We start from the raw sequence: 27,666 nt of genomic DNA on the forward strand, positions 1-27,666 counted from the left end.
CGGTTTTGCACCGTTCCCATTCAGTAATGACGGTCGTTCCGCAAATGGTCCGAGTATCCGGCACGTTGTTTCCTGTTTTCTCGACGAAACGACATATGGAATTTGCAAATAGTATATCAAAAATAAAATATTAATAAAATTGGGGTGCAACACGAGGACTTCCAAGGATGTCACCCATCCTAATACTACTCTCGCCCAAGCACACTTAACTTCGGAGTTCTGATGGGATCCGGTGCATTAGTGCTGGTATGATCGCACCCGTTTGCGTCTTGTTCGCAGAAATGTTTATGCACTCAATGTCTTGCTCCCCTCCATTAATCCTTTCAGATTTGAAAAAACGGTGTATGCAAATTTCCTCCTTGGTAACCGTGCACAAGCTCCCAGGTGAGCGGAGTTATTCCTTAGAAGATCTGCCGCATCCCCGGATAAATGTAATATCGCGGGGCCCACAATGCACGACGAATGCCAAAAGCCCGGTTTTGCACCGTTCCCATTCAGTAATGACGGTCGTTCCGCAAATGGTCCGAGTATCCGGCACGTTGTTTCCTGTTTTCTCGCCGAAACGACATATGGAATTTGCAAATAGTATATCAAAAATAAAATATTAATAAAATTGGGTTGCAACACGAGGACTTCCAAGGAGGTCACCCATCCTAGTACTACTCTCGCCCAAGCACACTTAACTTCGGAGTTCTGATGGGATCCGGTGCATTAGTGCTGGTATGATCGCACCCGTTTGCATCTTGTTCGCAGAAATCTTTATGCACTCACTGTCTTGCTCCCCTCCATTAATCCTTTCAGATTTGAAAAAACGGTGTATGCAACTTTCCTCCCTTGGTAACCGTGCACAAGCTCCTAGGTGAGCGGAGTTATTCCTTTGTAGATCTGCCGCATCCCCGGATAAATGTTGTAATATCATGGGGCCCACAATGCACGACGAATGCCAAACACCCGGTTTTGCACCGTTCCCATTCAGTAATGACGGTCGTTCCCCAAATGGTCCGAGTATCCGGCACGTTGTTTCCTGTTGTCTCGCCGAAACGACATATGGAATTTGGATATAGTATATCAAAAATAAAATATTAATAAAATTGGTGTGCAACACGAGGACTTCCCAGGTCACCCATCCTAGTACTACTCTCGCCCAAGCACGCTTAACTTCGGAGTTCTGATGGGATCCGGTGCATTAGTGCTGGTATGATCGCACCCGTTTGCTTCTTGTTCGCTTTAATCTTTATGCAATCACTATCTTGCTCCCCTCCATTAATTCTTTTAGACTTGAAAAAACGGTGTATGCAACTTTCCTCCCTTGGTAACCGTGCACAAGCTCCCAGGTGAGCGGAGTTAGTCCTTTCTAGATCTGTCGCTGCCCCGGATAAATGTAGTAATATCGCGGGGCCCACAATGCACGACGAATGCCAAAAGAAAGGTTTTGCACCGTTCCCATTCAGTAATGACGGTCGTGCCGCAAATGGTCCGAGTATCCGGCACGTTGTTTCCAGTTGTCTCGCCGAAACGACATATGGAATTTGCAAATAGTATATCAAAAATAAAATATTAATAAAATTGAGTTGCAACACGAGGACTTCCCAGGAAGTCACCCATCCTAGAACTACTCTCGCCCAAGCACGCTTAACTTCGGAGTTCTGATGGGATCCGGTGCATTAGTGCTGGTATGATCGCACCCGTTTTCTTCTTGTTCGCTTTAATCTTTATGCACACACTATCTTGCTCCCCTCCATTAATTCTTTCAGACTTGAAAAAACGGTGTATGCAACTTTCCTCCCTTGGTAACCGTGCACAAGCTCCCAAGTGAGCGGAGTTATTCCTTTCTAGATCTGCCGCATCCCCGGATAAATGTAGTAATATCGCGGGGCCCACAATGCACGACGAATGCCAAAAGCCCGGTTTTGCACCGTTCCCATTCAGTAATGACGGTCGTTCCGCAAATGGTCCGAGTATCCGGCACGTTGTTTCCAGTTGTCTCGCCGAAACGACATATGGAATTTGCAAATAGTATATCAAAAATAAAATATTAATAAAATTGGGGTGCAACACGAGGACTTCCCAGGAGGTCACCCATCCTAATACTACTCTCGCCCAAGCACGCTTAACTTCGGAGTTCTGATGGGATCCGGTGCATTAGTGCTGGTATGATCGAACCCGTTTGCATCTTGTTCGCAGGAATCTTTATGCACTCACTATCTTGCTCCCCTCCATTAATTCTTTCAGACTTGAAAAAACGGTGTATGCAACTTTCCTCCCTTGGTAACCGTGCACAAGCTCCCATGTGAGCGGAGTTATTCCTTTTCTATATCTGCCGCATCCTCGGATAAATGTAGTAATATCAAGGGGCCCACAATGCACGACGAATGCCTACAGCCCAGTTTTGCACCGTTCCCATTCAGTAATGACGGTCGTGCCGCAAATGGTCCGAGTATCCGGCACGTTGTTTCCAGTTGTCTCGCCGAAACGACATATAGAATTTGCAAATAGTATATCAAAAATAAAATATTAATAAAATTGGGGTGCAACACGAGGACTTCCCAGGAGGTCACCCATCCTAGTACTACTCTCGCCCAAGCACACTTAACTTCGGAGTTCTGATTGGATCCGGTGCATTAGTGCTGGTATGATCGCATCTGTTTGCTTCTTGTTCGCTTTAATCTTTATGCACTCACTATCTTGCTCCCCTCCATTAATTCTTTCAGACTTGAAAAAATGGTTTATGCAACTTTCCTCCCTTGGTAACCGTGCACAAGCTCCCAGGTGAGCGAAGTTATTCCTTTTCTATATCTGCCGCATCCTCGGATAAATGTAGTAATATCACGGGCCCCACAATGCACGACGAATGCCAAAAGCCCAGTTTTGCACCGTTCCCATTCAGTAATGACGGTCGTGCCGCAAATGGTCCGAGTATCCGGCACGTTGTTTCCAATTGTCTCGCCGAAACGACATTTAGAATTTGCAAATAGTATATCAAAAATAAAATATTAATAAAATTGGTGTGCAACACGAGGACTTCCCAGGAGGTCACCCATCCTAATACTACTCTCGCCCAAGCACGCTTAACTTCGGAGTTCTGATGGGATCCGGTGCATTAGTGCTGGTATGATCGAACCCGTTTGCATCTTGTTCGCAGGAATCTTTATGCACTCACTATCTTGCTCCCCTCCATTAATTCTTTCAGACTTGAAAAAACGGTGTATGCAACTTTCCTCCCTTGGTAACCGTGCACAAGCTCCCTGGTGAGCGGAGTTATTCCTTTCTAGATCTGCCGCATCCCCGGATAAATGCAGTAATATCGCGGGGCCCACAATACACGACGAATGCCAAAAGCCCGGTTTTGCACCGTTCCCATTCAGTAATGACGGTCGTTCCGCAAATGGTCCGAGTATCCGGCACGTTGTTTCTAGTTGTCTCGCCGAAACGACATATGGAATTTGCAAATAGTATATCAAAAATAAAATATTAATAAAATTGGGGTGCAACACGAGGACTTCGCAGGAGGTCACCCATCCTAATACTACTCTCACCCAAGCACGCTTAACTTCGGAGTTCTGATGGGATCCGGTGCATTAGTGCTGGTATGATCGCACCCGTTTGCGTCTTGTTCGCAGAAATCTTTATGCACTCACTGTCTTGCTCCCCTCCATTAATCCTTTCAGATTTGAAAAAATGGTGTATGCAAATTTCCTCCCTTGGTAACCGTGCACAAGTTCCCAGGTGAGCGGAGTTATTCCTTTCTAGATCTGCCGCATCCCCGGATAAATGTAGTAATATCGTGGGGCCCATAATGCACGACGAATACCCAAAGCCCGGTTTTGCACTGTTCCCATTCAGTAATGACAGTCGTTCCGCAAATGGTCCGAGTATCCGGCACGTTGTTTCCTATTGTCTCGCCGAAACGACATATGGAATTTGCAAATAGTATATCAAAAATAAAATATTAATAAAATTGGGGTGCAACACGAGGACTTCCCAGGAGGTCACCCATCCTAATACTACCCTCGCCCAAGCACGCTTAACTTCGGAGTTTTGATGGGATCCGGTGCATTAGTGCTAGTATGATCGCACCCGTTTGCTTCTTGTTCGCTTTAATCTTTATGCACTCATTATCTTGCTCCCCTCCGATAATTCTTTCAGACTTGAAAAAACGGTGTATACAATTTTCCTCCCTTGGTTACCGTGCACAAGCTCCCAGGTGAGTGGAGTTATTCCTTTTTAGATCTGCCGCATCCCCGGATAAATGTAGTAATATCGTGGGGCCCACAATGCACGACGAATGCCAAAAGCCCGGTTTTGCACCGTTCCCATTCAGTAATGACAGTCGTTCCGCAAATGGTCCGAGTATCCGGCACGTTATTTCCTGTTGTCTCGCCGAAACGACATATGGAATTTGCAAATTGTATATCAAAAATAAAATATTAATAAAATTGGGGTGCAACACGAGGACTTCCCAGGAGGTCACCCATCCTAATACTACTCTCGCCCAAGCTCGCTTAACTTCGGAGTTCTGATGGGATCCGGTGCATTAGTGCTGGTATGATCGCACCCGTTTGCTTCTTGTTCGCTTTAATCTTTATGCACTCACTATCTTGCTCCCCTCCATTAATTCTTTCAGACTTGAAAAAACGGTGTATGCAACTTTCCTCCCTTGGTAACCGTGCACAAGCTCCCAGGTGAGCGGAGTTATTCCTTTCTAGATCTGTCGCTGCCCCGGATAAATGTAGTAATATCGTGGGGCCCACAATGCACTATGAATGCCAAAAGACCGGTTTTGCACCGTTCCCATTCAGTAATGACGGTCGTGCCGCAAATGGTCCGAGTATCCGGCACGTTGTTTCCAGTTGTCTCGCCGAAACGACATATGGAATTTGCAAATAGTATATCAAAAATAAAATATTAATAAAATTGGGGTGCAACATGAGGACTTCCCAGGAGGTCACCCATCCTAGTACTACTCTCGCCCAAGCACGCTTAACTTCGGAGTTCTGATGGGATCCGGTGCATTAGTGCTGGTATGATCGCACCCGTTTTCTTCTTGTTCGCTATAATCTTTATGCACTCACTATCTTGCTCCCCTCCATTAATTCTTTCAGATTTGAAAAAACGGTGTATGCAACTTTCCTCCCTTGGTTACCGTGCACAAGCTCCCAGGTGAGCGGAGTTATTCCTTTCTAGATCTGCCGCATTCCCGGATAAATGTAGTAATATCGTGGGGCCCACAATGCACGACGAATGCCAAAAGCCCGGTTTTGCACCGTTCCCATTCAGTAATGACAGTCGTTCCGCAAATGGTCCGAGTATCCGGCACGTTGTTTCCTGTTGTCTCGCCGAAACGACATATAGAATTTGCAAATAGTATATCAAAAATAAAATATTAATAAAATTGGGGTGCAACACGAGGACTTCCCAGGAGGTCACCCATCCTAGTACTACTCTCGCCCAAACACGCTTAACTTCGGAGTTCTGATGGGATCCGGTGCATTAGTGCTAGTATGATCGCACCCGTTTGGTTCTTGTTCGCTTTAATCTTTATGCACTCATTATCTTGCTCCCCTCCGTTAATTCTTTCAGACTTGAAAAAACGGTGTATACAACTTTCCTCCCTGGGTTACCGTGCACAAGCTCCCAGGTGAGCGGAGTTATTCCTTTCTAGATCTGCCGCATCCCCGGATAAATGTAGTAATATCATGGGGCCCACAATGCACGACGAATGCCAAAAGCCCGGTTTTGCACCGTTCCCATTCAGTAATGACAGTCGTTCCGCAAATGGTCCGAGTATCCGGCACATTGTTTCCTGTTGTCTCGCCGAAACGACATATGGAATTTGCAAATAGTATATCAAAAATAAAGTATTAATAAAATTGGGGTGCAACACGAGGACTTCCCAGGAGGTCACCCATCCTAGTACTACTCTCGCCCAAGCACGCTTAACTTCGGAGTTCTGATGGGATCCGGTGCATTAGTGCTGGTATGATCGCACCCGTTTGCTTCTTGTTCGCTTTAATCTTTATGCACTCATTATCTTGCTCCCCTCCGTTAATTCTTTCAGATTTGAAAAAATGGTGTATGCAACTTTCCTCCCTTGGTAACCGTGCACAAGCTCCCAGGTGAGCGGAGTTAGTCCTTTCTAGATCTGTCGCTGCCCCGGATAAATGTAGTAATATCGTGGGGCCCACAATGCACTATGAATGCCAAAAGACCGGTTTTGCACCGTTCCCATTCAGTAATGACGGTCGTGCCGCAAATGGTCCGAGTATCCGGCACGTTGTTTCCAGTTGTCTCGCCGAAACGACATATGGAATTTGCAAATAGTATATCAAAAATAAAATATTAATAAAATTGGGGTGCAACATGAGGACTTCCCAGGAGGTCACCCATCCTACTACTACTCTCGCCCAAGCACGCTTAACTTCGGAGTTCTGATGGGATCCGGTGCATTAGTGATGGTATGATCGCACCCGTTTTCTTCTTGTTCGCTTTAATCTTTATGCACTCACTATCTTGCTCCCCTCCATTAATTCTTTCAGATTTGAAAAAACGGTGTATGCAACTTTCCTCCCTTGGTTACCGTGCACAAGCTCCCAGGTGAGCGGAGTTATTCCTTTCTAGATCTGCCGCATTCCCGGATAAATGTAGTAATATCGTGGGGCCCACAATGCACTATGAATGCCAAAAGCCCGGTTTTGCACCGTTCCCATTCAGTAATGACAGTCGTTCCGCAAATGGTCCGAGTATCCGGCACGTTGTTTCCAGTTGTCTCGCCGAAACGACATATGGAATTTGCAAATAGTATATCAAAAATAAAATATTAATAAAATTGGGGTGCAACACGAGGACTTCACAGGTCACCCATCCTAGTACTACTCTCGCCCATGCACGCTTAACTTCGGAGTTCTGATGGGATCCGGTGCATTAGTGCTGGTATGATCGCACCAGTTTTCTTCTTGTTCGCTTTAATCTTTATGCACTCACTATCTTGCTCCCCTCCATTAATTCTTTCAGACTTGAAAAAACGGTGTATGCAACTTTCCTCCCTTGGTAACCGTGCACAAGCTCCCAGGTGAGCGGAGTTATTCCTTTCTTGATCTGCCGCATCCCCGGATAAATGTAGTAATATCGCGGGGCCCACAATGCACGACGAATGCCAAAAGCCCGGTTTTGCACCGTTCCCATTCAGTAATGACGGTCGTTCCGCAAATGGTCCGAGTATCCGGCACGTTGTTTCCAGTTGTCTCGCCGAAACGACATATGGAATTTGCAAATAGTATATCAAAAATAAAATATTAATAAAATTGGGGTGCAACACGAGGACTTCCCAGGAGGTCACCCATCCTAGTAGTACTCTCGCCCAAGCACGCTTGACTTCGGAGTTCTGATGGGATCCGGTGCATTAGTGCTGGTATGATCGCACCCGTTTGCTTCTTGTTCGCTTTAATCTTTATGCACTCATTATCTTGCTCCCCTCCGTTAATTCTTTCAGACTTGAAAAAACGGTGTATGCAACTTTCCTCCCTTGGTAACCGTGCACAAGCTCCCAGGTGAGCGGAGTTATTCCTTTCTAGATCTGCCGCATCCCCGGATAAATGTAGTAATATCGCGGGGCCCACAATGCACGACGAATGCCAAAAGCCCGGTTTTGCACCGTTCTCATTCAGTAATGACGGTCGTTCCGCAAATGGTCCGAGTATCCGGCACGTTGTTTCCTGTTGTCTCGCCGAAACGACATATGGAATTTGCAAATAGTATATCAAAAATAAAATATTAATAAAATTGGGGTGGAACACGAGGACTTCCCTGGAGGTCACCCATCCTAGTACTACTCTCGCCCAAGCACGCTTAACTTCGGAGTTCCGATGGGATCCGGTGCATTAGTGCTGTTATGATCGCACCCGTTTGCTTCTTGTTCGCTTTAATCTTTATGCACTCACTATCTTGCTCCCCTCCATTTATTCTTTCAGACTTGAAAAAACGGTTTATGCAACTTTCCTCCCTTGGTAACCGTGCACAAGCTCCCAGGTGAGCGGAGTTATTCCTTTTCTATATCTGCCGCATCCTCGGATAAATGTAGTAATATCACGGGGCCCACAATGCACGACGAATGCCTACAGCCCAGTTTTGCACCGTTCCCATTCAGTAATGACGGTCGTGCCGCAAATGGTCCGAGTATCCGGCACGTTGTTTCCAGTTGTCTCGCCGAAACGACATATAGAATTTGCAAATAGTATATCAAAAATAAAATATTAATAAAATTGGGGTGCAACACGAGGACTTCCCAGGAGGTCACCCATCCTAGTACTACTCTCGCCCAAGCACGCTTAACTTCGGAGTTCTGATGGGATCCGGTGCATTAGTGCTGGTATGATCGCATCCGTTTGCTTCTTGTTCGCTTTAATCTTTATGCACTCACTATCTTGCTCCCCTCCATAAATTCTTTCAGACTTGAAAAAACGGTTTATGCAACTTTCCTCCATTGGTAACCGTGCACAAGCTCCCAGGTGAGCGGAGTTATTCCTTTTCTATATCTGCCGCATCCTCGGATAAATGTAGTAATATCACGGGCCCCACAATGCACGACGAATGCCTAAAGCCCAGTTTTGCACCGTTCCCATTCAGTAATGACGGTCGTGCCGCAAATGGTCCGAGTATCCGGCACGTTGTTTCCAGTTGTCTCGCCGAAACGACATTTAGAATTTGCAAATAGTATATCAAAAATAAAATATTAATAAAATTGGTGTGCAACACGAGGACTTCCCAGGAGGTCACCCATCCTAATACTACTCTCGCCCAAGCACGCTTAACTTCGGAGTTCTGATGGGATCCGGTGCATTAGTGCTGGTATGATCGAACCCGTTTGCATCTTGTTCGCAGGAATCTTTATGCACTCACTATCTTGCTCCCCTCCATTAATTCTTTCAGACTTGAAAAAACGGTGTATGCAACTTTCCTCCCTTGGTAACCGTGCACAAGCTCCCAGGTGAGCGGAGTTATTCCTTTCTAGATCTGCCGCATCCCCGGATAAATGCAGTAATATCGCGGGGCCCACAATGCAGGACGAATGCCAAAAGCCCGGTTTTGCACCGTTCCCATTCGTTAATGACGGTCGTGCCGCAAATGGTCCGAATATCCGGCTCGTTGTTTCCAGATGTCTCGCCGAAATGACATATGGAATTTGCAAATAGTATATCAAAAATAAAATATTAATAAAATTGGGGTGCAACACGAGGACTTCCCAGGAGGTCACCCATCCTAGTACTACTCTCGCCCAAGCACGCTTAACTTCGAAGTTCTGATGGGATCCGGTGCATTAGTGCTGGTATGATCGCACCCGTTTGCTTCTTGTTCGCTTTAATCTTTATGCACTCACTATCTTGCTCCCCTCCATTAATTCTTTCAGACTTGAAAAAACGGTTTATGCAACTTTCCTCCCTTGGTAACCGTGCACAAGCTCCCAGGTGAGCGGAGTTATTCCTTTCTAGATCTGCCGCATCCTCGGATAAATGTAGTAATATCACGGGGCCCACAATGCACGACGAATGCCAAAAGCCCAGTTTTGCACCGTTCCCATTCAGTAATGACGGTCGTGCCGCAAATGGTCCGAGTATCCGGCACGTTGTTTCCAGTTGTCTCGCCGAAACGACAGATGGAATTTGCAAATAGTATATCAAAAATAATATATTAATAAAATTGGGGTGCAACACGAGGACTTCCCAGGAGGTCACCCATCCTAATACTACTCTCGCCCAGGCACGCTTAACTTCGGAGTTCTGATGGGATCCGGTGCATTAGTGCTGGTATGATCGTACCCGTTTTCTTCTTGTTCGCTTTAATCTTTATGCACTCACTATCTTGCTCCCCTCCATTAATTCTTTCAGACTTGAAAAAACGGTGTATGCAACTTTCCTCCCTTGGTTACCGTGCACAAGCTTCAGGTGAGCGGAGTTATTCCTTTCTAGATCTGCCGCATCCTCGGATAAATGTAGTAATATCACGGGGCCCACAATGCACGACGAATGCCAAAAGCCCGGTTTTGCACCGTTCCCATTCAGTAATGACAGTCGTTCCGCAAATGGTCCGAGTATCCGACACATTGTTTCCTGTTGTCTCGCCGAAACGACATATGGAATTTGCCAATAGTATATCAAAAATAAAATATTAATAAAATTGGGGTGCAACACGAGGACTTCCCAGGAGGTCACCCATCCTACTACTACTCTCGCCCAAGCACGCTTAACTTCGGAGTTCTGATGGGATCCGGTGCATTAGTGCTGGTATGATCGCACCCGTTTGCGTCTTGTTCGCAGAAATGTTTATGCACTCAATGTCTTGCTCCCCTCCATTAATCCTTTCAGATTTGAAAAAACGGTGTATGCAAATTTCCTCCTTGGTAACCGTGCACAAGCTCCCAGGTGAGCGGAGTTATTCCTTAGAAGATCTGCCGCATCCCCGGATAAATGTAATATCGCGGGGCCCACAATGCACGACGAATGCCAAAAGCCCGGTTTTGCACCGTTCCCATTCAGTAATGACGGTCGTTCCGCAAATGGTCCGAGTATCCGGCACGTTGTTTCCTGTTTTCTCGCCGAAACGACATATGGAATTTGCAAATAGTATATCAAAAATAAAATATTAATAAAATTGGGGTGCAACACGAGGACTTCCAAGGAGGTCACCCATCCTAGTACTACTCTCGCCCAAGCACACTTAACTTCGGAGTTCTGATGGGATCCGGTGCATTAGTGCTGGTATGATCGCACCCGTTTGCATCTTGTTCGCAGAAATCTTTATGCACTCACTGTCTTGCTCCCCTCCATTAATCCTTTCAGATTTGAAAAAACGGTGTATGCAACTTTCCTCCCTTGGTAACCGTGCACAAGCTCCTAGGTGAGCGGAGTTATTCCTTTGTAGATCTGCCGCATCCCCGGATAAATGTTGTAATATCATGGGGCCCACAATGCACGACGAATGCCAAACGCCCGGTTTTGCACCGTTCCCATTCAGTAATGACGGTCGTTCCCCAAATGGTCCGAGTATCCGGCACGTTGTTTCCTGTTGTCTCGCCGAAACGACATATGGAATTTGCATATAGTATATCAAAAATAAAATATTAATAAAATTGGGGTGCAACACGAGGACTTCCCAGGTCACCCATCCTAGTACTACTCTCGCCCAAGCACGCTTAACTTCGGAGTTCTGATGGGATCCGGTGCATTAGTGCTGGTATGATCGCACCCGTTTGCTTCTTGTTCGCTTTAATCTTTATGCAATCACTATCTTGCTCCCCTCCATTAATTCTTTTAGACTTGAAAAAACGGTGTATGCAACTTTCCTCCCTTGGTAACCGTGCACAAGGTCCCAGGTGAGCGGAGTTAGTCCTTTCTAGATCTGTCGCTGCCCCGGATAAATGTAGTAATATCGCGGGGCCCACAATGCACGACGAATGCCAAAAGAAAGGTTTTGCACCGTTCCCATTCAGTAATGACGGTCGTGCCGCAAATGGTACGAGTATCCGGCACGTTGTTTCCAGTTGTCTCGCCGAAACGACATATGGAATTTGCAAATAGTATATCAAAAATAAAATATTAATAAAATTGGGGTGCAACACGAGGACTTCCCAGGTCACCCATCCTAGTACTACTCTCGCCCAAGCACGCTTAACTTCGGAGTTCTGATGGGATCCGGTGCATTAGTGCTGGTATGATCGCACCAGTTTTCTTCTTGTTCGCTTTAATCTTTATGCACTCACTATCTTGCTCCCCTCCATTAATTCTTTCAGACTTGAAAAAACGGTGTATGCAACTTTCCTCCCTTGGTAACCGTGCACAAGCTCCCAGAAGAGCGGAGTTATTCCTTTCTTGATCTGCCGCATCCCCGGATAAATGTAGTAATATCGCGGGGCCCACAATGCACGACGAATGCCAAAAGCCCGGTTTTGCACCGTTCCCATTCAGTAATGACGGTCGTTCCGCAAATGGTCCGAGTATCCGGCACGTTGTTTCCAGTTGTCTCGCCGAAACGACATATGGAATTTGCAAATAGTATATCAAAAATAAAATATTACTAAAATTGGGGTGCAACACGAGGACTTCCCAGGAGGTCACCCATCCTAGTAGTACTCTCGCCCAAGCACGCTTAACTTCGGAGTTCTGATGGGATCCGGTGCATTAGTGCTGGTATGATCGCACCCGTTTGCTTCTTGTTCGCTTTAATCTTTATGCACTCATTATCTTGCTCCCCTCCGTTAATTCTTTCAGACTTGAAAAAACGGTGTATGCAACTTTCCTCCCTTGGTAACCGTGCACAATCTCCCAGGTGAGCGGAGTTATTCCTTTCTAGATCTGCCGCATCCCCGGATAAATGTAGTAATATCGCGGGGCCCACAATGCACGACGAATGCCAAAAGCCCGGTTTTGCACCGTTCTCATTCAGTAATGACGGTCGTTCCGCAAATGGTCCGAGTATCCGGCACGTTGTTTCCTGTTGTCTCGCCGAAACGACATATGGAATTTGCAAATAGTATATCAAAAATAAAATATTAATAAAATTGGGGTGCAACACGAGGACTTCCCTCGAGGTCACCCATCCTAATACTACTCTCGCCCAAGCACGCTTAACTTCGCAGTTCTGATGGGATCCGGTGCATTAGTGCTGTTATGATCGCACCCGTTTGCTTCTTGTTCGCTTTAATCTTTATGCACTCACTATGTTGCTCCCCTCCATTTATTCTTTCAGACTTGAAAAAACGGTTTATGCAACTTTCCTCCCTTGGTAACCGTGCACAAGCTCCCAGGTGAGCGGAGTTATTCCTTTTCTATATCTGCCGCATCCTCGGATAAATGTAGTAATATCACGGGGCCCACAATGCACGACGAATGCCTACAGCCCAGTTTTGCACCGTTCCCATTCAGTAATGACGGTCGTGCCGCAAATGGTCCGAGTATCCGGCACGTTGTTTCCAGTTGTCTCGCCGAAACGACATATAGAATTTGCAAATAGTATATCAAAAATAAAATATTAATAAAATTGGGGTGCAACACGAGGACTTCCCAGGAGGTCACCCATCCTACTACTACTCTCGCCCAAGCACGCTTAACTTCGGAGTTCTGATGGGATCCGGTGCATTAGTGCTGGTATGATCGCATCCGTTTGCTTCTTGTTCGCTTTAATCTTTATGCACTCACTATCTTGCTCCCCTCCATAAATTCTTTCAGACTTGAAAAAACGGTTTATGCAACTTTCCTCCCTTGGTAACCGTGCACAAGCTCCCAGGTGAGCGGAGTTATTCCTTTTCTATATCTGCCGCATCCTCGGATAAATGTAGTAATATCACGGGCCCCACAATGCACGACGAATGCCTAAAGCCCAGTTTTGCACCGTTCCCATTCAGTAATGACGGTCGTGCCGCAAATGGTCCGAGTATCCGGCACGTTGTTTCCAGTTGTCTCGCCGAAACGACATTTAGAATTTGCAAATAGTATATCAAAAATAAAATATTAATAAAATTGGGGTGCAACACGAGGACTTCCCAGGAGGTCACCCATCCTAATACTACTCTCGCCCAAGCACGCTTAACTTCGGAGTTCTGATGGGATCCGGTGCATTAGTGCTGGTATGATCGAACCCGTTTGCATCTTGTTCGCAGGAATCTTTATGCACTCACTATCTTGCTCCCCTCCATTAATTCTTTCAGACTTGAAAAAACGGTGTATGCAACTTTCCTCCCTTGGTAACCGTGCACAAGCTCCCAGGTGAGCGGAGTTATTCCTTTCTAGATCTGCCGCATCCCCGGATAAATGCAGTAATATCGCGGGGCCCACAATGCAGGACGAATGCCAAAAGCCCGGTTTTGCACCGTTCCCATTCGTTAATGACGGTCGTGCCGCAAATGGTCCGAATATCCGGCTCGTTGTTTCCAGATGTCTCGCCGAAATGACATATGGAATTTGCAAATAGTATATCAAAAATAAAATATTAATAAAATTGGGGTGCAACACGAGGACTTCCCAGGAGGTCACCCATCCTAGTACTACTCTCGCCCAAGCACGCTTAACTTCGAAGTTCTGATGGGATCCGGTGCATTAGTGCTGGTATGATCGCACCCATTTGCTTCTTGTTCGCTTTAATCTTTATGCACTCACTATCTTGCTCCCCTCCATTAATTCTTTCAGACTTGAAAAAACGGTTTATGCAACTTTCCTCCCTTGGTAACCGTGCACAAGCTCCCAGGTGAGCGGAGTTATTCCTTTCTAGATCTGCCGCATCCTCGGATAAATGTAGTAATATCACGGGGCCCACAACGCACGACGAATGCCAAAAGCCCAGTTTTGCACCGTTCCCATTCAGTAATGACGGTCGTGCCGCAAATGGTCCGAGTATCCGGCACGTTGTTTCCAGTTGTCTCGCCGAAACGACAGATGGAATTTGCAAATAGTATATCAAAAATAATATATTAATAAAATTGGGGTGCAACACGAGGACTTCCCAGGAGGTCACCCATCCTAATACTACTCTCGCCCAGGCACGCTTAACTTCGGAGTTCTGATGGGATCCGGTGCATTAGTGCTGGTATGATCGCACCCGTTTGCGTCTTGTTCGAAGAAATCTTTATGCACTCAATGTCTTGCTCCCCTCCATTAATCCTTTCAGATTTGAAAAAACGGTGTATGCAAATTTCCTCCTTGGTAACCGTGCACAAGCTCCAAGCTGAGCGGAGTTATTCCTTAGAAGATCTGCCGCATCCCCGGATAAATTTAATTTCGCGGGGCCCACAATGCACGACGAATGCCAAAAGCCCGGTTTTGCACCGTTCCCATTCAGTAATGACGGTCGTTCCGCAAATGGTCCGAGTATCCGGCACGTTGTTTCCTGTTTTCTCGCCGAAACGACATATGGAATTTGCAAATAGTATATCAAAAATAAAATAATAATAAAATTGGGGTGCAACACGAGGACTTCCAAGGATGTCACCCATCCTAGTACTACTCTCGCCCAAGCACACTTAACTTCGGAGTTCTGATGGGATCCGGTGCATTAGTGCTGGTATGATCGCACCCGTTTGCGTCTTGTTCGCAGAAATGTTTATGCACTCAATGTCTTGCTCCCCTCCATTAATCCTTTCAGATTTGAAAAAACGGTGTATGCAAATTTCCTCCTTGGTAACCGTGCACAAGCTCCCAGGTGAGCGGAGTTATTCCTTAGAAGATCTGCCGCATCCCCGGATAAATGTAATATCGCGGGGCCCACAATGCACGACGAATGCCAAAAGCCCGGTTTTGCACCGTTCCCATTCAGTAATGACGGTCGTTCCGCAAATGGTCCGAGTATCCGGCACGTTGTTTCCTGTTTTCTCGCCGAAACGACATATGGAATTTGCAAATAGTATATCAAAAATAAAATATTAATAAAATTGGGGTGCAACACGAGGACTTCCAAGGAGGTCACCCATCCTAGTACTACTCTCGCCCAAGCACACTTAACTTCGGAGTTCTGATGGGATCCGGTGCATTAGTGCTGGTATGATCGCACCCGTTTGCATCTTGTTCGCAGAAATCTTTATGCACTCACTGTCTTGCTCCCCTCCATTAATCCTTTCAGATTTGAAAAAACGGTGTATGCAACTTTCCTCCCTTGGTAACCGTGCACAAGCTCCTAGGTGAGCGGAGTTATTCCTTTGTAGATCTGCCGCATCCCCGGATAAATGTTGTAATATCATGGGGCCCACAATGCACGACGAATGCCAAACGCCCGGTTTTGCACCGTTCCCATTCAGTAATGACGGTCGTTCCCCAAATGGTCCGAGTATCCGGCACGTTGTTTCCTGTTGTCTCGCCGAAACGACATATGGAATTTGCATATAGTATATCAAAAATAAAATATTAATAAAATTGGTGTGCAACACGAGGACTTCCCAGGTCACCCATCCTAGTACTACTCTCGCCCAAGCACGCTTAACTTCGGAGTTCTGATGGGATCCGGTGCATTAGTGCTGGTATGATCGCACCCGTTTGCTTCTTGTTCGCTTTAATCTTTATGCAATCACTATCTTGCTCCCCTCCATTAATTCTTTTAGACTTGAAAAAACGGTGTATGCAACTTTCCTCCCTTGGTAACCGTGCACAAGCTCCCAGGTGAGCGGAGTTAGTCCTTTCTAGATCTGTCGCTGCCCCGGATAAATGTAGTAATATCGCGGGGCCCACAATGCACGACGAATGCCAAAAGAAAGGTTTTGCACCGTTCCCATTCAGTAATGACGGTCGTGCCGCAAATGGTCCGAGTATCCGGCACGTTGTTTCCAGTTGTCTCGCCGAAACGACATATGGAATTTGCAAATAGTATATCAAAAATAAAATATTAATAAAATTGAGTTGCAACACGAGGACTTCCCAGGAAGTCACCCATCCTAGAACTACTCTCGCCCAAGCACGCTTAACTTCGGAGTTCTGATGGGATCCGGTGCATTAGTGCTGGTATGATCGCACCCGTTTTCTTCTTGTTCGCTTTAATCTTTATGCACTCACTATCTTGCTCCCCTCCATTAATTCTTTCAGACTTGAAAAAACGGTGTATGCAACTTTCCTCCCTTGGTAACCGTGCACAAGCTCCCAGGTGAGCGGAGTTATTCCTTTCTAGATCTGCCGCATCCCCGGATAAATGTAGTAATATCGCGGGGCCCACAATGCACGACGAATGCCAAAAGCCCGGTTTTGCACCGTTCCCATTCAGTAATGACGGTCGTTCCGCAAATGGTCCGAGTATCCGGCACGTTGTTTCCAGTTGTCTCGCCGAAACGACATATGGAATTTGCAAATAGTATATCAAAAATAAAATATTAATAAAATTGGGGTGCAACACGAGGACTTCCCAGGAGGTCACCCATCCTAATACTACTCTCGCCCAAGCACGCTTAACTTCGGAGTTCTGATGGGATCCGGTGCATTAGTGCTGGTATGATCGAACCCGTTTGCATCTTGTTCGCAGGAATCTTTATGCACTCACTATCTTGCTCCCCTCCATTAATTCTTTCAGACTTGAAAAAACGGTGTATGCAACTTTCCTCCCTTGGTAACCGTGCACAAGCTCCCATGTGAGCGGAGTTATTTCTTTTCTATATCTGCCGCATCCTCGGATAAATGTAGTAATATCACGGGGCCCACAATACACGACGAATGCCTACAGCCCAGTTTTGCACCGTTCCCATTCAGTAATGACGGTCGTGCCGCAAATGGTCCGAGTATCCGGCACGTTGTTTCCAGTTGTCTCGCCGAAACGACATATAGAATTTGCAAATAGTATATCAAAAATAAAATATTAATAAAATTGGGGTGCAACACGAGGACTTCGCAGGAGGTCACCCATCCTAATACTACTCTCACCCAAGCACGCTTAACTTCGGAGTTCTGATGGGATCCGGTGCATTAGTGCTGGTATGATCGCACCCGTTTGCGTCTTGTTCGCAGAAATCTTTATGCACTCACTGTCTTGCTCCCCTCCATTAATCCTTTCAGATTTGAAAAAATGGTGTATGCAATTTTCCTCCCTTGGTAACCGTGCACAAGTTCCCAGGTGAGCGGAGTTATTCCTTTCTAGATCTGCCGCATCCCCGGATAAATGTAGTAATATCGTGGGGCCCACAATGCACGACGAATACCCAAAGCCCGGTTTTGCACTGTTCCCATTCAGTAATGACAGTCGTTCCGCAAATGGTCCGAGTATCCGGCACGTTGTTTCCTATTGTCTCGCCGAAACGAAATATGGAATTTGCAAATAGTATATCAAAAATAAAATATTAATAAAATTGGGGTGCAACACGAGGACTTCCCAGGAGGTCACCCATCCTAATACTACTCTCGCCCAAGCACACTTAACTTCGGAGTTCTGATGGGATCCGGTGCATTAGTGCTGGTATGATCGCACCCATTTGCTTCTTGTTCGCTTTAATCTTTATGCACTCACTATCTTGCTCCCCTCCATTAATTCTTTCAGACTTGAAAAAACGGTTTATGCAACTTTCCTCCCTTGGTAACCGTGCACAAGCTCCCAGGTGAGCGAAGTTATTCCTTTTCTATATCTGCCGCATCCTCGGATAAATGTAGTAATATCACGGGCCCCACAATGCACGACGAATGCCTAAAGCCCAGTTTTGCACCGTTCCCATTCAGTAATGACGGTCGTGCCGCAAATGGTCCGAGTATCCGGCACGTTGTTTCCAATTGTCTCGCCGAAACGACATTTAGAATTTGCAAATAGTATATCAAAAATAAAATATTAATAAAATTGGTGTGCAACACGAGGACTTCCCAGGAGGTCACCCATCCTAATACTACTCTCGCCCAAGCACGCTTAACTTCGGAGTTCTGATGGGATCCGGTGCATTAGTGCTGGTATGATCGAACCCGTTTGCATCTTGTTCGCAGGAATCTTTATGCACTCACTATCTTGCTCCCCTCCGTTAATTCTTTCAGACTTGAAAAAACGGTGTATGCAACTTTCCTCCCTTGGTAACCGTGCACAAGCTCCCAGGTGAGCGGAGTTATTCCTTTCTAGATCTGCCGCATCCCCGGATAAATGCAGTAATATCGCGGGGCCCACAATACACGACGAATGCCAAAAGCCCGGTTTTGCACCGTTCCCATTCAGTAATGACGGTCGTTCCGCAAATGGTCCGAGTATCCGGCACGTTGTTTCTAGTTGTCTCGCCGAAACGACATATGGAATTTGCAAATAGTATATCAAAAATAAAATATTAATAAAATTGGGGTGCAACACGAGGACTTCGCAGGAGGTCACCCATCCTAATACTACTCTCACCCAAGCACGCTTAACTTCGGAGTTCTGATGGGATCCGGTGCATTAGTGCTGGTATGATCGCACCCGTTTGCGTCTTGTTCGCAGAAATCTTTATGCACTCACTGTCTTGCTCCCCTCCATTAATCCTTTCAGATTTGAAAAAATGGTGTATGCAATTTTCCTCCCTTGGTAACCGTGCACAAGTTCCCAGGTGAGCGGAGTTATTCCTTTCTAGATCTGCCGCATCCCCGGATAAATGTAGTAATATCGTGGGGCCCACAATGCACGACGAATACCCAAAGCCCGGTTTTGCACTGTTCCCATTCAGTAATGACAGTCGTTCCGCAAATGATCCGAGTATCCGGCACGTTGTTTCCTATTGTCTCGCCGAAACGAAATATGGAATTTGCAAATAGTATATCAAAAATAAAATATTAATAAAATTGGGGTGCAACACGAGGACTTCCCAGGAGGTCACCCATCCTAATACTACCCTCGCCCAAGCACGCTTAACTTCGGAGTTTTGATGGGATCCGGTGCATTAGTGCTAGTATGATCGCACCCGTTTGCTTCTTGTTCGCTTTAATCTTTATGCACTCATTATCTTGCTCCCCTCCGATAATTCTTTCAGACTTGAAAAAACGGTGTATACAATTTTCCTCCCTTGGTTACCGTGCACAAGCTCCCAGGTGAGCGGAGTTATTCCTTTTTAGATCTGCCGCATCCCCGGATAAATGTAGTAATATCGTGGGGCCCACAATGCACGACGAATGCCAAAAGCCCGGTTTTGCACCGTTCCCATTCAGTAATGACAGTCGTTCCGCAAATGGTCCGAGTATCCGGCACGTTATTTCCTGTTGTCTCGCCGAAACGACATATGGAATTTGCAAATTGTATATCAAAAATAAAATATTAATAAAATTGGGGTGCAACACGAGGACTTCCCAGGAGGTCACCCATCCTAATACTACTCTCGCCCAAGCACGCTTAACTTCGGAGTTCTGATGGGATCCGGTGCATTAGTGCTGGTATGATCGCACCCGTTTGCTTCTTGTTCGCTTTAATCTTTATGCACTCACTATCTTGCTCCCCTCCATTAATTCTTTCAGACTTGAAAAAACGGTGTATGCAACTTTCCTCCCTTGGTAACCGTGCACAAGCTCCCAGGTGAGCGGAGTTATTCCTTTCTAGATCTGTCGCTGCCCCGGATAAATGTAGTAATATCGTGGGGCCCACAATGCACTATGAATGCCAAAAGACCGGTTTTGCACCGTTCCCATTCAGTAATGACGGTCGTGCCGCAAATGGTCCGAGTATCCGGCACGTTGTTTCCAGTTGTCTCGCCGAAACGACATATGGAATTTGCAAATAGTATATCAATAATAAAATATTAATAAAATTGGGGTGCAACATGAGGACTTCCCAGGAGGTCACCCATCCTAGTACTACTCTGGCCCAAGCACGCTTAACTTCGGAGTTCTGATGGGATCCGGTGCATTAGTGCTGGTATGATCGCACCCGTTTTCTTCTTGTTCGCTATAATCTTTATGCACTCACTATCTTGCTCCCCTCCATTAATTCTTTCAGATTTGAAAAAACGGTGTATGCAACTTTCCTCCTTGGTTACCGTGCACAAGCTCCCAGGTGAGCGGAGTTATTCCTTTCTAGATCTGCCGCATTCCCGGATAAATGTAGTAATATCGTGGGGCCCACAATGCACGACGAATGCCAAAAGCCCGGTTTTGCACCGTTCCCATTCAGTAATGACAGTCGTTCCGCAAATGGTCCGAGTATCCGGCACGTTGTTTTCTGTTGTCTCGCCGAAACGACATATAGAATTTGCAAATAGTATATCAAAAATAAAATATTAATAAAATTGGGGTGCAACACGAGGACTTCCCAGGAGGTCACCCATCCTAGTACTACTCTCGCCCAAGCACGCTTAACTTCGGAGTTCTGATGGGATCCGGTGCATTAGTGCTAGTATGATCGCACCCGTTTGGTTCTTGTTCGCTTTAATCTTTATGCACTCATTATCTTGCTCCCCTCCGTTAATTCTTTCAGACTTGAAAAAACGGTGTATACAACTTTCCTCCCTGGGTTACCGTGCACAAGCTCCCAGGTGAGCGGAGTTATTCTTTTCTAGATCTGCCGCATCCCCGGATAAATGTAGTAATATCATGGGGCCCACAATGCACGACCAATGCCAAAAGCCCGGTTTTGCACCGTTCCCATTCAGTAATGACAGTCGTTCCGCAAATGGTCCGAGTATCCGGCACATTGTTTCCTGTTGTCTCGCCGAAACGACATATGGAATTTGCAAATAGTATATCAAAAATAAAGTATTAATAAAATTGGGGTGCAACACGAGGACTTCCCAGGAGGTCACCCATCCTAGTACTACTCTCGCCCAAGCACGCTTAACTTCGGAGTTCTGATGGGATCCGGTGAATTAGTGCTGGTATGATCGCACCCGTTTGCTTCTTGTTCGCTTTAATCTTTATGCACTCATTATCTTGCTCCCCTCCGTTAATTCTTTCAGATTTGAAAAAATGGTGTATGCAACTTTCCTCCCTTGGTAACCGTGCACAAGCTCCCAGGTGAGCGGAGTTAGTCCTTTCTAGATCTGTCGCTGCCCCGGATAAATGTAGTAATATCGTGGGGCCCACAATGCACGACGAATGCCAAAAGCCCGGTTTTGCACCGTTCCCATTCAGTAATGACAGTCGTTCCGCAAAAGGTCCGAGTATCCGGCACATTGTTTCCTGTTGTCTCGCCGAAACGACATATGGAATTTGCAAATAGTATATCAAAAATAAAATATTAATAAAATTGGGGTGCAACATGAGGACTTCCCAGGAGGTCACCCATCCTAGTACTACTCTCGCCCAAGCACGCTTAACTTCGGAGTTCTGATGGGATCCGTTGCATTAGTGATGGTATGATCGCACCCGTTTTCTTCTTGTTCGCTTTAATCTTTATGCACTCACTATCTTGCTCCCCTCCATTAATTCTTTCAGATTTGAAAAAACGGTGTATGCAACTTTCCTCCCTTGGTTACCGTGCACAAGCTCCCAGGTGAGCGGAGTTATTCCTTTCTAGATCTGCCGCATTCCCGGATAAATGTAGTAATATCGTGGGGCCCACAATCCACGACGAATGCCAAAAGCCCGGTTTTGCACCGTTCCCATTCAGTAATGACAGTCGTTCCGCAAATGGTCAGAGTATCCGGCACGTTGTTTCCTGTTGTCTCGCCGAAACGACATATAGAATTTGCAAATAGTATATAAAAAATAAAATATTAATAAAATTGGGGTGCAACACGAGGACTTCCCAGGAGGTCACCCATCCTATTACTACTCTCGCCCAAGCACGATTAACTTCGGAGTTCTAATGGGATCCGGTGCATTACTGCTAGTATGCTCGCACCCGTTTGGTTCTTGTTCGCTTTAATCTTTATGCACTCATTATCTTGCTCCCCTCCGTTAATTCTTTCAGACTTGAAAAAACGGTGTATACAACTTTCCTCCCTGGGTTACCGTGCACAAGCTCCCAGGTGAGCGGAGTTATTCCTTTCTAGATCTGCCGCATCCCCGGATAAATGTAGTAATATCGTGGGGCCCACAATGCACGACGAATGCCAAAAGCCCGGTTTTGCACCGTTCCCATTCAGTAATGACAGTCGTTCCGCAAATGGTCCGAGTATCCGGCACGTTGTATCCTGTTGTCTCGCCGAAACGACATATGGAATTTGCAAATAGTATATCAAAAATAAAATATTAATAAAATTGGGGTGCAACACGAGGACTTCCCAGGAGGTCACCCATCCTAGTACTACTCTCGCCAAAGCACGCTTAACTTCGGAGTTCTGATGGGATCCGGTGCATTAGTACTAGTATGATCGCACCCGTTTGCTTTTGTTCGCTTTAATCTTTATGCACTCATTATCTTGCTCCCCTCCGTTAATTCTTTCAGACTTGAAAAAACGGTGTATACAACTTTCCTCCCTTGGTTACCGTGCACAAGCTCCCAGGTGAGCGGAGTTATTCCTTTCTAGATCTGCCGCATCCCCGGATAAATGTAGTAATATCGTGGGGCCCACAATGCACGACGAATGCCAAAAGCCCGGTTTTGCACCGTTCCCATTCGGTAATGACAGTCGTTCCGCAAATGATCCGAGTATCCGGCACGTTGTTTCCTGTTGTCTCGCCGAAACGACATATGGAATTTGCAAATAGTATATGAAAAATAAAATATTAATAAAATTGGGGTGGAACACGAGGACTTCCCAGGAGGTCACCCATCCTAGTACTACCCTCGCCAAAGCACGCTTAACTTCGTAGTTCTGATGGGATCCGGTGCATTAGTGCTAGTATGATCGCACCCGTTTGCTTCTTGTTCGCTTTAATCTTTATGCACTCATTATCTTGCTCCCCTCCGTTAATTCTTTCAGACTTGAAAAAACGGTGTATACAATTTTCCTCCCTTGGTTACCGTGCACAAGCTCCCAGGTGAGCGGAGTTATTCCTTTCTAGATCTGCCGCATCCCCGGATAAATGTAGTAATATCGTGGGGCCCACAATGCACGACGAATGCCAAAAGCCCGGTTTTGCACCGTTCCCATTCAGTAATGACAGTCTTTCCGCAAATGGTCCGAGTATCCGGCACGTTATTTCCTGTAGTCTCGCCGAAACGACATATGGAATTTGCAAATAGTATATCAAAAATAAAATATTAATAAAATTGGGGTGCAACACGAGGACTTCCCAGTAGGTCACCCATCCTAGTACTACTCTCGCCCAAGCACGCTTAACTTCGGAGTTCTGATGGGATCCGGTGCATTAGTGCTGGTATGATCGCACCCGTTTGCTTCTTGTTCGCTTTAATCTTTATGCACTCACTATCTTGCTCCCCTCCATTAATTCTTTCAGACTTGAAAAAACGGTGTATGCAACTTTCCTCCCTTGGTAACCGTGCACAAGCTCCCAGGTGAGCGGAGTTATTCCTTTCTAGATCTGTCGCTGCCCCGGATAAATGTAGTAATATCGTGGGGCCCACAATTTACTATGAATGCCAAAAGACCGGTTTTGCACCGTTCCCATTCAGTAATGACGGTCGTGCCGCAAATGGTCCGAGTATCCGGCACGTTGTTTCCAGTTGTCTCGCCGAAACGACATATGGAATTTGCAAATAGTATATCAAAAATAAAATATTAATAATATTGGGGTGCAACATGAGGACTTCCAGGAGGTCACCCATCCTAGTACTACTCTCGCCCAAGCACGCTTAACTTCGGAGTTCTGATGGGATCCGGTGCATTAGTGCTGGTATGATCTTACACGTTTTCTTCTTGTTCGCTTTAATCTTTATGCACTCACTATCTTGCTCCCCTCCATTAATTCTTTCAGACTTGAAAAAACGGTGTATGCAACTTTCCTCCCTTGGTTACCGTGCACGAGCTTCAGGTGAGCGGAGTTATTCCTTTCTAGATCTGCCGCATCCTCGGATAAATGTAGTAATATCACGGGGCCCACAATGCACGACGAATGCCAAAAGCCCGGTTTTGCACCGTTCCCATTCAGTAATGACAGTCGTTCCGCAAATGGTCCGAGTATCCGGCACATTGTTTCCTGTTGTCTCGCCGAAACGACATATGGAATTTGCAAATAGTATATCAAAAATAAAATATTAATAAAATTGGGGTGCAACACGAGGACTTCCCAGGAGGTCACCCATCCTAATACTACTCTCGCCCAAGCACGCTTAACTTCGGAGTTCTGATGGGATCCGGTGCATTAGTGCTGGTATGATCGAACCCGTTTGCATCTTGTTCGCAGGAATCTTTATGCACTCACTATCTTGCTCCCCTCCATTAATTCTTTCAGACTTGAAAAAACGGTGTATGCAACTTTCCTCCCTTGGTAACCGTGCACAAGCTCCCATGTGAGCGGAGTTATTCCTTTTCTATATCTGCCGCATCCTCGGATAAATGTAGTAATATCACGGGGCCCACAATACACGACGAATGCCTACAGCCCAGTTTTGCACCGTTCCCATTCAGTAATGACGGTCGTGCCGCAAATGGTCCGAGTATCCGGCACGTTGTTTCCAGTTGTCTCGCCGAAACGACATATAGAATTTGCAAATAGTATATCAAAAATAAAATATTAATAAAATTGGGGTGCAACACGAGGACTTCCCAGGAGGTCACCCATCCTAATACTACTCTCGCCCAAGCACACTTAACTTCGGAGTTCTGATGGAATCCGGTGCATTAGTGCTGGTATGATCGCATCTGTTTGCTTCTTGTTCGCTTTAATCTTTATGCACTCACTATCTTGCTCCCCTCCATTAATTCTTTCAGACTTGAAAAAACGGTTTATGCAACTTTCCTCCCTTGGTAACCGTGCACAAGCTCCCAGGTGAGCGAAGTTATTCCTTTTCTATATCTGCCGCATCCTCGGATAAATGTAGTAATATCACGGGCCCCACAATGCACGACGAATGCCTAAAGCCCAGTTTTGCACCGTTCCCATTCAGTAATGACGGTCGTGCCGCAAATGGTCCGAGTATCCGGCACGTTGTTTCCAATTGTCTCGCCGAAACGACATTTAGAATTTGCAAATAGTATATCAAAAATAAAATATTAATAAAATTGGTGTGCAACACGAGGACTTCCCAGGAGGTCACCCATCCTAATACTACTCTCGCCCAAGCACGCTTAACTTCGGAGTTCTGATGGGATCCGGTGCATTAGTGCTGGTATGATCGAACCCGTTTGCATCTTGTTCGCAGGAATCTTTATGCACTCACTATCTTGCTCCCCTCCATTAATTCTTTCAGACTTGAAAAAACGGTGTATGCAACTTTCCTCCCTTGGTAACCGTGCACAAGCTCCCAGGTGAGCGGAGTTATTCATTTCTAGATCAGCCGCATCCCCGGATAAATGCAGTAATATCGCGGGGCCCACAATACACGACGAATGCCAAAAGCCCGGTTTTGCACCGTTCCCATTCAGTAATGACGGTCGTTCCGCAAATGGTCCGAGTATCCGGCACGTTGTTTCTAGTTGTCTCGCCGAAACGACATATGGAATTTGCAAATAGTATATCAAAAATAAAATATTAATAAAATTGGGGTGCAACACGAGGACTTCGCAGGAGGTCACCCATCCTAATACTACTCTCACCCAAGCACGCTTAACTTCGGAGTTCTGATGGGATCCGGTGCATTAGTGCTGGTATGATCGCACCCGTTTGCGTCTTGTTCGCAGAAATCTTTATGCACTCACTGTCTTGCTCCCCTCCATTAATCCTTTCAGATTTGAAAAAATGGTGTATGCAAATTTCCTCCCTTGGTAACCGTGCACAAGTTCCCAGGTGAGCGGAGTTATTCCTTTCTAGATCTGCCGCATCCCCGGATAAATGTAGTAATATCGTGGGGCCCACAATGCACGACGAATACCCAAAGCCCGGTTTTGCACTGTTCCCATTCAGTAATGACAGTCGTTCCGCAAATGGTCCGAGTATCCGGCACGTTGTTTCCTATTGTCTCGCCGAAACGACATATGGAATTTGCAAATAGTATATCAAAAATAAAATATTAATAAAATTGGGGTGCAACACGAGGACTTCCCAGGAGGTCACCCATCCTAATAATACCCTCGCCCAAGCACGCTTAACTTCGGAGTTTTGATGGGATCCGATGCATTAGTGCTAGTATGATCGCACCCGTTTGCTTCTTGTTCGCTTTAATCTTTATGCACTCATTATCTTGCTCCCCTCCGATAATTCTTTCAGACTTGAAAAAACGGTGTATACAATTTTCCTCCCTTGGTTACCGTGCACAAGCTCCCAGGTGAGCGGAGTTATTCCTTTTTAGATCTGCCGCATCCCCGGATAAATGTAGTAATATCGTGGGGCCCACAATGCACGACGAATGCCAAAAGCCCGGTTTTGCACCGTTCCCATTCAGTAATGACAGTCGTTCCGCAAATGGTCCGAGTATCCGGCACGTTATTTCCTGTTGTCTCGCCGAAACGACATATGGAATTTGCAAATTGTATATCAAAAATAAAATATTAATAAAATTGGGGTGCAACACGAGGACTTCCCAGGAGGTCACCCATCCTAGTACTACTCTCACCCAAGCACGCTTAACTTCGGAGTTCTGATGGGATCCGGTGCATTAGTGCTGGTATGATCGCACCCGTTTGCGTCTTGTTCGCAGAAATGTTTATGCACTCAATGTCTTGCTCCCCTCCATTAATCCTTTCAGATTTGAAAAAACGGTGTATGCAAATTTCCTCCTTGGTAACCGTGCACAAGCTCCCAGGTGAGCGGAGTTATTCCTTAGAAGATCTGCCGCATCCCCGGATAAATGTAATATCGCGGGGCCCACAATGCACGACGAATGCCAAAAGCCCGGTTTTGCACCGTTCCCATTCAGTAATGACGGTCGTTCCGCAAATGGTCCGAGTATCCGGCACGTTGTTTCCTGTTTTCTCGCCGAAACGACATATGGAATTTGCAAATAGTATATCAAAAATAAAATATTAATAAAATTGGGGTGCAACACGAGGACTTCCAAGGAGGTCACCCATCCTAGTACTACTCTCGCCCAAGCACACTTAACTTCGGAGTTCTGATGGGATCCGGTGCATTAGTGCTGGTATGATCGCACCCGTTTGCATCTTGTTCGCAGAAATCTTTATGCACTCACTGTCTTGCTCCCCTCCATTAATCCTTTCAGATTTGAAAAAACGGTGTATGCAACTTTCCTCCCTTGGTAACCGTGCACAAGCTCCTAGGTGAGCGGAGTTATTCCTTTGTAGATCTGCCGCATCCCCGGATAAATGTTGTAATATCATGGGGC

The 27,666-nt window shown here is 46.0% G+C and overlaps 51 non-coding genes and 7 pseudogenes across 51 annotated transcripts; all 58 read right to left on the bottom strand.

Annotated features, from left to right (window-relative positions):
* Positions 1-141: 141 nt before the first annotated feature.
* LOC148858516 (5S ribosomal RNA) lies at positions 142-260 on the bottom strand. The gene has a single exon (XR_016098079.1). It is a non-coding gene; the product is annotated as a 5S ribosomal RNA (ribosomal RNA).
* Positions 261-615: 355 nt separating this feature from the next.
* On the bottom strand, positions 616-734 carry LOC148858517 (5S ribosomal RNA). Its single transcript, XR_016097121.1, has one exon. It is a non-coding gene; the product is annotated as a 5S ribosomal RNA (ribosomal RNA).
* Positions 735-1,093: 359 nt separating this feature from the next.
* LOC148858518 (5S ribosomal RNA) lies at positions 1,094-1,209 on the bottom strand. The gene has a single exon (XR_016097774.1). It is a non-coding gene; the product is annotated as a 5S ribosomal RNA (ribosomal RNA).
* Positions 1,210-1,568: 359 nt separating this feature from the next.
* On the bottom strand, positions 1,569-1,687 carry LOC148858519 (5S ribosomal RNA). The gene has a single exon (XR_016097878.1). It is a non-coding gene; the product is annotated as a 5S ribosomal RNA (ribosomal RNA).
* A 359-nt stretch (positions 1,688-2,046) lies between these two features.
* Positions 2,047-2,165, bottom strand: LOC148858520 (5S ribosomal RNA). Its single transcript, XR_016097259.1, has one exon. It is a non-coding gene; the product is annotated as a 5S ribosomal RNA (ribosomal RNA).
* A 360-nt stretch (positions 2,166-2,525) lies between these two features.
* LOC148858521 (5S ribosomal RNA) lies at positions 2,526-2,644 on the bottom strand. The gene has a single exon (XR_016097929.1). It is a non-coding gene; the product is annotated as a 5S ribosomal RNA (ribosomal RNA).
* Positions 2,645-3,004: 360 nt separating this feature from the next.
* LOC148858522 (5S ribosomal RNA) lies at positions 3,005-3,123 on the bottom strand. Its single transcript, XR_016097824.1, has one exon. It is a non-coding gene; the product is annotated as a 5S ribosomal RNA (ribosomal RNA).
* Positions 3,124-3,482: 359 nt separating this feature from the next.
* On the bottom strand, positions 3,483-3,601 carry LOC148858523 (5S ribosomal RNA). Its single transcript, XR_016097078.1, has one exon. It is a non-coding gene; the product is annotated as a 5S ribosomal RNA (ribosomal RNA).
* A 359-nt stretch (positions 3,602-3,960) lies between these two features.
* On the bottom strand, positions 3,961-4,079 carry LOC148858524 (5S ribosomal RNA). The gene has a single exon (XR_016097359.1). It is a non-coding gene; the product is annotated as a 5S ribosomal RNA (ribosomal RNA).
* A 359-nt stretch (positions 4,080-4,438) lies between these two features.
* On the bottom strand, positions 4,439-4,557 carry LOC148858525 (5S ribosomal RNA). Its single transcript, XR_016096677.1, has one exon. It is a non-coding gene; the product is annotated as a 5S ribosomal RNA (ribosomal RNA).
* Positions 4,558-4,916: 359 nt separating this feature from the next.
* On the bottom strand, positions 4,917-5,035 carry LOC148858526 (5S ribosomal RNA). Its single transcript, XR_016096467.1, has one exon. It is a non-coding gene; the product is annotated as a 5S ribosomal RNA (ribosomal RNA).
* A 359-nt stretch (positions 5,036-5,394) lies between these two features.
* Positions 5,395-5,513, bottom strand: LOC148858527 (5S ribosomal RNA). Its single transcript, XR_016096440.1, has one exon. It is a non-coding gene; the product is annotated as a 5S ribosomal RNA (ribosomal RNA).
* Positions 5,514-5,872: 359 nt separating this feature from the next.
* LOC148858528 (5S ribosomal RNA) lies at positions 5,873-5,991 on the bottom strand. The gene has a single exon (XR_016096081.1). It is a non-coding gene; the product is annotated as a 5S ribosomal RNA (ribosomal RNA).
* A 359-nt stretch (positions 5,992-6,350) lies between these two features.
* On the bottom strand, positions 6,351-6,469 carry LOC148858529 (5S ribosomal RNA). Its single transcript, XR_016097734.1, has one exon. It is a non-coding gene; the product is annotated as a 5S ribosomal RNA (ribosomal RNA).
* A 359-nt stretch (positions 6,470-6,828) lies between these two features.
* On the bottom strand, positions 6,829-6,944 carry LOC148858530 (5S ribosomal RNA; annotated as a pseudogene).
* A 359-nt stretch (positions 6,945-7,303) lies between these two features.
* Positions 7,304-7,422, bottom strand: LOC148858531 (5S ribosomal RNA). The gene has a single exon (XR_016096909.1). It is a non-coding gene; the product is annotated as a 5S ribosomal RNA (ribosomal RNA).
* A 359-nt stretch (positions 7,423-7,781) lies between these two features.
* Positions 7,782-7,900, bottom strand: LOC148858532 (5S ribosomal RNA; annotated as a pseudogene).
* Positions 7,901-8,260: 360 nt separating this feature from the next.
* On the bottom strand, positions 8,261-8,379 carry LOC148858533 (5S ribosomal RNA). Its single transcript, XR_016095977.1, has one exon. It is a non-coding gene; the product is annotated as a 5S ribosomal RNA (ribosomal RNA).
* Positions 8,380-8,739: 360 nt separating this feature from the next.
* LOC148858534 (5S ribosomal RNA) lies at positions 8,740-8,858 on the bottom strand. The gene has a single exon (XR_016097825.1). It is a non-coding gene; the product is annotated as a 5S ribosomal RNA (ribosomal RNA).
* Positions 8,859-9,217: 359 nt separating this feature from the next.
* On the bottom strand, positions 9,218-9,336 carry LOC148858535 (5S ribosomal RNA). Its single transcript, XR_016096078.1, has one exon. It is a non-coding gene; the product is annotated as a 5S ribosomal RNA (ribosomal RNA).
* Positions 9,337-9,695: 359 nt separating this feature from the next.
* Positions 9,696-9,814, bottom strand: LOC148858536 (5S ribosomal RNA). Its single transcript, XR_016097116.1, has one exon. It is a non-coding gene; the product is annotated as a 5S ribosomal RNA (ribosomal RNA).
* Positions 9,815-10,172: 358 nt separating this feature from the next.
* On the bottom strand, positions 10,173-10,291 carry LOC148858537 (5S ribosomal RNA). The gene has a single exon (XR_016095776.1). It is a non-coding gene; the product is annotated as a 5S ribosomal RNA (ribosomal RNA).
* A 355-nt stretch (positions 10,292-10,646) lies between these two features.
* Positions 10,647-10,765, bottom strand: LOC148858538 (5S ribosomal RNA). Its single transcript, XR_016096498.1, has one exon. It is a non-coding gene; the product is annotated as a 5S ribosomal RNA (ribosomal RNA).
* Positions 10,766-11,124: 359 nt separating this feature from the next.
* On the bottom strand, positions 11,125-11,240 carry LOC148858539 (5S ribosomal RNA). Its single transcript, XR_016097221.1, has one exon. It is a non-coding gene; the product is annotated as a 5S ribosomal RNA (ribosomal RNA).
* Positions 11,241-11,599: 359 nt separating this feature from the next.
* On the bottom strand, positions 11,600-11,715 carry LOC148858540 (5S ribosomal RNA). Its single transcript, XR_016097764.1, has one exon. It is a non-coding gene; the product is annotated as a 5S ribosomal RNA (ribosomal RNA).
* A 359-nt stretch (positions 11,716-12,074) lies between these two features.
* LOC148858541 (5S ribosomal RNA) lies at positions 12,075-12,193 on the bottom strand. The gene has a single exon (XR_016096515.1). It is a non-coding gene; the product is annotated as a 5S ribosomal RNA (ribosomal RNA).
* Positions 12,194-12,552: 359 nt separating this feature from the next.
* Positions 12,553-12,671, bottom strand: LOC148858542 (5S ribosomal RNA; annotated as a pseudogene).
* A 360-nt stretch (positions 12,672-13,031) lies between these two features.
* LOC148858543 (5S ribosomal RNA) lies at positions 13,032-13,150 on the bottom strand. Its single transcript, XR_016096545.1, has one exon. It is a non-coding gene; the product is annotated as a 5S ribosomal RNA (ribosomal RNA).
* A 360-nt stretch (positions 13,151-13,510) lies between these two features.
* On the bottom strand, positions 13,511-13,629 carry LOC148858544 (5S ribosomal RNA). The gene has a single exon (XR_016097261.1). It is a non-coding gene; the product is annotated as a 5S ribosomal RNA (ribosomal RNA).
* Positions 13,630-13,988: 359 nt separating this feature from the next.
* LOC148858545 (5S ribosomal RNA) lies at positions 13,989-14,107 on the bottom strand. Its single transcript, XR_016096079.1, has one exon. It is a non-coding gene; the product is annotated as a 5S ribosomal RNA (ribosomal RNA).
* Positions 14,108-14,466: 359 nt separating this feature from the next.
* LOC148858546 (5S ribosomal RNA) lies at positions 14,467-14,585 on the bottom strand. The gene has a single exon (XR_016095975.1). It is a non-coding gene; the product is annotated as a 5S ribosomal RNA (ribosomal RNA).
* Positions 14,586-14,940: 355 nt separating this feature from the next.
* LOC148858547 (5S ribosomal RNA) lies at positions 14,941-15,059 on the bottom strand. Its single transcript, XR_016097749.1, has one exon. It is a non-coding gene; the product is annotated as a 5S ribosomal RNA (ribosomal RNA).
* Positions 15,060-15,414: 355 nt separating this feature from the next.
* Positions 15,415-15,533, bottom strand: LOC148858548 (5S ribosomal RNA). The gene has a single exon (XR_016096500.1). It is a non-coding gene; the product is annotated as a 5S ribosomal RNA (ribosomal RNA).
* Positions 15,534-15,892: 359 nt separating this feature from the next.
* On the bottom strand, positions 15,893-16,008 carry LOC148858549 (5S ribosomal RNA). The gene has a single exon (XR_016097775.1). It is a non-coding gene; the product is annotated as a 5S ribosomal RNA (ribosomal RNA).
* Positions 16,009-16,367: 359 nt separating this feature from the next.
* On the bottom strand, positions 16,368-16,486 carry LOC148858550 (5S ribosomal RNA). The gene has a single exon (XR_016097881.1). It is a non-coding gene; the product is annotated as a 5S ribosomal RNA (ribosomal RNA).
* Positions 16,487-16,845: 359 nt separating this feature from the next.
* Positions 16,846-16,964, bottom strand: LOC148858551 (5S ribosomal RNA). The gene has a single exon (XR_016097262.1). It is a non-coding gene; the product is annotated as a 5S ribosomal RNA (ribosomal RNA).
* A 360-nt stretch (positions 16,965-17,324) lies between these two features.
* On the bottom strand, positions 17,325-17,443 carry LOC148858552 (5S ribosomal RNA). The gene has a single exon (XR_016097079.1). It is a non-coding gene; the product is annotated as a 5S ribosomal RNA (ribosomal RNA).
* A 359-nt stretch (positions 17,444-17,802) lies between these two features.
* LOC148858553 (5S ribosomal RNA) lies at positions 17,803-17,921 on the bottom strand. The gene has a single exon (XR_016096255.1). It is a non-coding gene; the product is annotated as a 5S ribosomal RNA (ribosomal RNA).
* Positions 17,922-18,281: 360 nt separating this feature from the next.
* Positions 18,282-18,400, bottom strand: LOC148858554 (5S ribosomal RNA). The gene has a single exon (XR_016097826.1). It is a non-coding gene; the product is annotated as a 5S ribosomal RNA (ribosomal RNA).
* A 359-nt stretch (positions 18,401-18,759) lies between these two features.
* LOC148858555 (5S ribosomal RNA) lies at positions 18,760-18,878 on the bottom strand. The gene has a single exon (XR_016097080.1). It is a non-coding gene; the product is annotated as a 5S ribosomal RNA (ribosomal RNA).
* Positions 18,879-19,237: 359 nt separating this feature from the next.
* Positions 19,238-19,356, bottom strand: LOC148858556 (5S ribosomal RNA). The gene has a single exon (XR_016097360.1). It is a non-coding gene; the product is annotated as a 5S ribosomal RNA (ribosomal RNA).
* A 359-nt stretch (positions 19,357-19,715) lies between these two features.
* LOC148858557 (5S ribosomal RNA) lies at positions 19,716-19,834 on the bottom strand. The gene has a single exon (XR_016095840.1). It is a non-coding gene; the product is annotated as a 5S ribosomal RNA (ribosomal RNA).
* Positions 19,835-20,193: 359 nt separating this feature from the next.
* On the bottom strand, positions 20,194-20,312 carry LOC148858558 (5S ribosomal RNA). Its single transcript, XR_016097409.1, has one exon. It is a non-coding gene; the product is annotated as a 5S ribosomal RNA (ribosomal RNA).
* Positions 20,313-20,670: 358 nt separating this feature from the next.
* On the bottom strand, positions 20,671-20,789 carry LOC148858559 (5S ribosomal RNA). Its single transcript, XR_016095795.1, has one exon. It is a non-coding gene; the product is annotated as a 5S ribosomal RNA (ribosomal RNA).
* A 359-nt stretch (positions 20,790-21,148) lies between these two features.
* LOC148858560 (5S ribosomal RNA) lies at positions 21,149-21,267 on the bottom strand. Its single transcript, XR_016095757.1, has one exon. It is a non-coding gene; the product is annotated as a 5S ribosomal RNA (ribosomal RNA).
* Positions 21,268-21,626: 359 nt separating this feature from the next.
* Positions 21,627-21,745, bottom strand: LOC148858561 (5S ribosomal RNA). Its single transcript, XR_016098040.1, has one exon. It is a non-coding gene; the product is annotated as a 5S ribosomal RNA (ribosomal RNA).
* Positions 21,746-22,104: 359 nt separating this feature from the next.
* Positions 22,105-22,223, bottom strand: LOC148858562 (5S ribosomal RNA; annotated as a pseudogene).
* Positions 22,224-22,582: 359 nt separating this feature from the next.
* LOC148858563 (5S ribosomal RNA) lies at positions 22,583-22,701 on the bottom strand. The gene has a single exon (XR_016096771.1). It is a non-coding gene; the product is annotated as a 5S ribosomal RNA (ribosomal RNA).
* Positions 22,702-23,059: 358 nt separating this feature from the next.
* LOC148858564 (5S ribosomal RNA) lies at positions 23,060-23,178 on the bottom strand (annotated as a pseudogene).
* Positions 23,179-23,537: 359 nt separating this feature from the next.
* LOC148858565 (5S ribosomal RNA) lies at positions 23,538-23,656 on the bottom strand. Its single transcript, XR_016095767.1, has one exon. It is a non-coding gene; the product is annotated as a 5S ribosomal RNA (ribosomal RNA).
* Positions 23,657-24,015: 359 nt separating this feature from the next.
* LOC148858566 (5S ribosomal RNA) lies at positions 24,016-24,133 on the bottom strand (annotated as a pseudogene).
* Positions 24,134-24,491: 358 nt separating this feature from the next.
* LOC148858567 (5S ribosomal RNA) lies at positions 24,492-24,610 on the bottom strand. Its single transcript, XR_016097264.1, has one exon. It is a non-coding gene; the product is annotated as a 5S ribosomal RNA (ribosomal RNA).
* Positions 24,611-24,970: 360 nt separating this feature from the next.
* Positions 24,971-25,089, bottom strand: LOC148858568 (5S ribosomal RNA). Its single transcript, XR_016098094.1, has one exon. It is a non-coding gene; the product is annotated as a 5S ribosomal RNA (ribosomal RNA).
* A 360-nt stretch (positions 25,090-25,449) lies between these two features.
* LOC148858569 (5S ribosomal RNA) lies at positions 25,450-25,568 on the bottom strand. The gene has a single exon (XR_016097827.1). It is a non-coding gene; the product is annotated as a 5S ribosomal RNA (ribosomal RNA).
* A 359-nt stretch (positions 25,569-25,927) lies between these two features.
* On the bottom strand, positions 25,928-26,046 carry LOC148858570 (5S ribosomal RNA). The gene has a single exon (XR_016097081.1). It is a non-coding gene; the product is annotated as a 5S ribosomal RNA (ribosomal RNA).
* A 359-nt stretch (positions 26,047-26,405) lies between these two features.
* LOC148858571 (5S ribosomal RNA) lies at positions 26,406-26,524 on the bottom strand (annotated as a pseudogene).
* Positions 26,525-26,883: 359 nt separating this feature from the next.
* Positions 26,884-27,002, bottom strand: LOC148858572 (5S ribosomal RNA). Its single transcript, XR_016096042.1, has one exon. It is a non-coding gene; the product is annotated as a 5S ribosomal RNA (ribosomal RNA).
* Positions 27,003-27,357: 355 nt separating this feature from the next.
* Positions 27,358-27,476, bottom strand: LOC148858573 (5S ribosomal RNA). Its single transcript, XR_016096501.1, has one exon. It is a non-coding gene; the product is annotated as a 5S ribosomal RNA (ribosomal RNA).
* Positions 27,477-27,666: the final 190 nt, after the last annotated feature.

The sequence above is a fragment of the Nelumbo lutea genome, chromosome 4 (assembly GCF_056320005.1).
Source record: "Nelumbo lutea isolate HS-2025 chromosome 4, American lotus-T2T, whole genome shotgun sequence".
NCBI classification, from domain to species: domain Eukaryota; kingdom Viridiplantae; phylum Streptophyta; class Magnoliopsida; order Proteales; family Nelumbonaceae; genus Nelumbo; species Nelumbo lutea.